Genomic DNA, 5248 nt, shown 5'->3' with positions numbered 1-5248 from the left:
GTGTCTCTGTCCCAAAACCAAAACCAAACCAACCAAACAAACAAACCAAAGTGCCTCCCTCTTAAAGAGCTAATGAATTTGCTTCCTAACACATACTTAAAATTGCAAGGCATCCTGACTCATTGTTGCCTTGGCCCACAGGAAGCTCAAAATTAAATGTAATACTTGAGGATGCCAGCCATTCTAGTGCCTTTTCTAGGAAGCCACATTCCCTTTCCTCCATGAAAAGTGATTCTGTACTTACTGTGGGAGAGGGAGGGTGTGTGGTGTTTGAAAAGTCAATGTAAATATTTTCATATGATCATATTTATAAAGGAATAAAGCTTTTTTTAGGGGGCAGCACTGAAACAGGATCTCATGTTGCTCAGGCAACGTGGCCCACGAGCTTCCTGGAATTCTTCTGTCTTCAATTCTCTCCTTGCCATAGCAGCACCAGGATTACAGACACACATTGCCACATCTGGCTGTTTTCTGTAGCTCCTAGGAATCTGAACTCAGGTCCTCTCACTTGTGCTTTACCTACTAAGCTATCTCTCCCGTCCCCAGTGGTTTTTGAACATGAAATAGTCTGATGAGTTCATCTATTAATAGGTCTAGCCCCTCAGAGGCACTCAGACTATTGCTTGGACATTTGAATGGGTGGGTGGGAATAGGTGGATGGATGGACAGATGAATGGGTTGATGGATGGTGGATGGGTAGATGGATGGACAGGTAGATGAGTGGGTGGATAGATGAATAAATGGATTCGTGAATGGAGTGGTTAGGCGGGTGGTGGAATAAATGGTTGGATGGTTGGGTGGATGGATGAATGAAAAGATATGACTGGGTAAGAGGGTATATCACTCACTGAATATGAGATCCAAATTATTAAAAATTGTATGTTAAGGGCTGGATACCCAAGTTGTTCAACACACACAGCCTAAATCCTTCCTAAATAAAAACACGCGGATCCACAGGCATGAATGACCCTATAGTAGAATTTGCAGAAAAATAAACAAACACACTGAAACACCATTACACAACACAGCACAACTGAAAGCCCTGTCAACTCTGACCTGACCCAGGCTGGACTCTTTTGGGGTGGGGTAGGGGGTGAAGGTCAAAGCAAAGTTTCTCTATGTAGCCCTGGATACCCTTGGTCTCAGTATGTAGACCAGGCTGGCCTTGAACTCAGAGATCTGCCTGCCTCTGCTTCAGACTGGACTCTTGGTGTAAGCCTCCTGAACCCCGGTAGGTTGATAATAGTCTTCCATCACTGAAACCTCAAGGAACAGGCTGAAGTCCACAGTTAGCTTCATGAAGAGCGAAGCTTCCTGAGAGCTCAGTGCTGTGCTGGCTGCAGGGGCATGTGACCTAACAATACAGGGATGCTCCAGAAGATCCCCTTTTTTGCCTGCATGTATGTCTGTGCACTGTGTATGTGCCTGGTATCCACAGAGGCCAGAAAAAAAAATGCTGGATGTCCTAGAGATGGAATTACAGATGTTTTTTGGCCACCTTTGGGTGCTGGAAATTGAATCCAGATCCTCTAGAGGAGCAGCTAATACTCTTAACTGCTAAGTCATCTCTTCAGCCCCCTAAAATTCTTACACCTTTTTTTTTCTCCCCCTTTGGTTTTTTGAGACAGGGTTTCTCTGTGTAGCCCTGGCTGTCCTGGAACTCACTCTGTAGACCAGGCTGGCCTGGAACTCAGAAATCCGCCTGCCTCTGCCTCCCAAGTGCTGGGACTAAAGGTGTGAACCACCACTGCCTGGCTCTTCTTACACCTTTGAGGAATAGATATTTCATGCCTATTTTGTTCTGTCTCTGCTTTCTGAGTATTGTGGGATTACTGGCCTGTTCCATCATACCTAATTTAGAGCATGAAGTGTTTTGCCACAGAGAGTAGACCTGCTCTGTACGAAGGCCTTACTCTCTTTGAGTTCTTGTACTTCAACTGCCTTAAAAATCTAACTTAAATACTAGATAAAGTAGACCTTATCTTTATCTAGCAGGTTTGGAGAGTAGAGAACTCCCCTGGTGTCAAACAGAAGCCACCATGAGTTTCAAACATCCTTGCATGTTCAGCATTGAGTTCTATCCTTGGAATATTCTTTTTCTATATCAGGGCAGGGATATGACACACAAAGCTTCAGACATATGAGCAATAGTGACTAAGAACAGAGTCACAGGGACCACTGGCACCACTCAGTTGGGTCAGTATGGGCTATGTAGAGGAATGAAGTCGAGGAATGGCCATGTTCAGGGCAGAGATAAAGTTGTCAGTCTCCCATGGCTGTAAGCAACAGCTTGGATAGATCCTCATAATGAACGGAGATAGTACAACCCCAAGTGGAGTTGGTGTTAGTGTTGTAGACTGTAGTTCAGTCACCTGCAAGACATCCTAGCAATGGGCTGGCTTCTGTTTATCTGATTGTTCTGTTTTGCTCTCATATAATTCAGACTGGCCTTGAACTCCTGATCCCCCTGCCTCTGACTCCCAAGTGCTGGGGTTACAGGTAAACGTCACCATGCCCAGAAGTATCCAACATCTATAAGAATCTTTACTTTTTGTTTGTTTGTTTGTTTGTTTTTCTTTCTCTTTTTTGGGGGGTCATTTGTTTGTTTTGTTTGTTTTTTTGAGACAGGGTTTCTCTGTGTAGCCCTGGCTGTCCTGGAACTCACTTTGTAGACCAGGCTGGCCTCAAACTCTGTTTGTTTTTCAAGACAGGGTTTCTCTGTGTAAGCCCTGCTGTCCTAGAACTCACTCTGTAGACCAGGCTGGTCTCAAACTCAGAAATCTCTCTGCTTCTGCCTCCCAAGTGCTGGGATTAAAGGCATGCACCATCACTGCCTGGCAGAATCTTTACTTTAAAAAACAAAACAAACAAAACACCAGAACCTATAGCACTGAATGCCCCTTAGAGTGGAGGAAGGTCAGTTACAGAGGTAGCACCTAAAGGAACCAGTATTGGGGCTGGAGAGATGGCTGAGAGGTTGATAGCACTGACTGCTCTTCCAGAGTTCAAGTTCAATTCCCAGCAACCACGTGGTGGTTCACAACCTTCTATAACAGGATCTGATGCCCTCTGCTGGCATGGAGGTGTACATGCAGATAGAGTACTCATATAAAATAAATAGATCTAAAATTCTTGCTTAAACATTGTATTTCACAAAGTTCTTACAGTTGGTTTCCATCAAGACCCACATACCAAATATAATACTTGTATTACTTCATTCATCTTTAGCAGAAGTTCATTTTATGTACTTCAGCTTTGGTCCCTCCTGAGACAGGAGAAGAAGTAGTACAAAATCATTCTCAGGTGTATATTTATAGCAAGTTTGAGGGCAGCCTGAGATTATGATACTTAAGACCCAGCCTTGAAACAAAGAAGAACAAAAGCAGCAAGGAACCCCCCACAAAGCCTGGCGCCTTTTGAAACCATTGATTCGTATTTGATCACCTATAGTTCAACTTTGGCCCCTCTTTGTAGAGATACTGGTTGTTTTGTCTTTTTAAGATTAAGGGCAGTAGGCATGGTGGAGTATACTTTTAACGGGAGGCAGAGGTAGTTAGGCATAACTAACTCAGGAGGCAGAGGCAGGCAAATCTCTGAGTTCAAGGCCAGCCTGGTCTATGTGAATTCTGGGATAGCTGGGACAACTACACAGAGAAACTTTGTTTCAAAAAACTGGAAAAAAGGAACTGGAGAGACGGCTCAGAGGTTAAGAGCACTGACAGCTCTTCTAGAGGTCCAGAGTTCAATTCTCAGCAAACCACATGGTTGCTCACAACCATTTATAATGGGATCTAATGCCCTCTTCTGATGTACCTGAAGACAGTGACAATGGACCCATTAAAATAAATAAATAAATCTTTTTTTTTTAAAGGTTGGGATTTTAAAAGAAAAACTGAAAAGAAAAAAAAGATTAAGGGACATTTTGTTGGTGTTGGAAAGAAAAATAACAGTTACAGGCAAACTAAAAACCCAGCAGTTGCTGGGAGGAGGGAAGATGGAGAAAAAGTCATTTCTTAAAGTTAGCCATGGAGGTCAGAAAAACAGTGGGAAAGCCCAGCGTCTCAGGAGAGCAGAGCCTCAATTGAGTTCAGAGGACACTCGGTTCTAGGTTATGGTGTCCTAGGGTAAAGTATTGCACCAAGGACACAAGAAGTAGAAAAACAGAAAGAGAAAGCTTATTAAGAATAGGTATAGGCTAGTGAGCCTCTTGAGGAAAGAGCCCAGAAGAGTCTTTTTTGGTTTTGAAAATAGACTCTTACTATACAGCCTAAGCTGTCCTGAGCTGGAAGCCCTCCTGCCTCTGTCTTCCCAGGGCTGGCTTTATAGGAGTGTGACAGGGTTGTTCACTCTATGGTCATTATACTATGGCTAACTGTGAACTATTTATTACAGAACAACAAGATAAATATGAAAACTGATTGACATTTTTTAGAATCTTTCATGGCAAATTGACAGAGTAACATCAGATGTGTCAAGTGGAATAAAACTATTTCTACTACAAATATTGGGTTTGACGGAGGAGGATCTCAAAATTGAGACCAGCTTGGGTTACGTACTGAGTTCCATCCTCCAAACCTAACTGTAACACTGGATTTGCTCAGCCTGGTGGTACATATGCTTCATCCCAACATCAGTGTGTGTGTGTGTGTGTGTGTGTGTGTGTGCAGGTGGACTCTGTTCCAGAGCAGCCTGTTCTACATAGCAAGTTCTAGGCCATTCAGGGCCATAAAGTAAGACCTTGTCTCAAAAACACAAGCACCATTAGGTTTACAGTGTATCTAATCTTCATTGGTTTTTCTAAGAGGACCATTTTTATTATAACATTTATGTGTTTATTTATGGCATATGGGGAGATCAGAGGACAGTCTTCTCGTCCTACCAGGGATTGAACCGAGATTGTCAGGCTTGGCAGCAAGCTCCTTTACCACTGAGCCACCTCACTAGCCCTACTGTCTTTTTACAAAATCATCAGTCTGAGACATTCTGGAAAACACAAGCTGTCTCTTCACCATAGATGCCTTGAGATGTACAGGCCTCATATTTTCTTGTTTGTTCCAAATGTTGGCTGCAGGACATTGTTTTTGTATCCAGAATGCACTGGAGTCGCAAACTACACTGAGTGGTTGTGGGGATTTCCCAGGAGGCATTGGACTTTCTTCCTCACTTTTCTTTGCAATGTGTAGGTGGCTCCAGTTCTAAGCCAGGAGTTTCGCTATTAGGAGCATTGGGTCAAGGATAGGACCTCACA

This window comes from Grammomys surdaster, unplaced genomic scaffold (genome assembly GCF_004785775.1).
Source record: "Grammomys surdaster isolate TR1022 unplaced genomic scaffold, NIH_TR_1.0 214, whole genome shotgun sequence".
Taxonomy (NCBI): Eukaryota; Metazoa; Chordata; class Mammalia; order Rodentia; family Muridae; genus Grammomys; species Grammomys surdaster.
The sequence above is the reverse complement of the archived record's forward strand: the minus strand, read 5'-3'. Positions refer to the sequence as shown.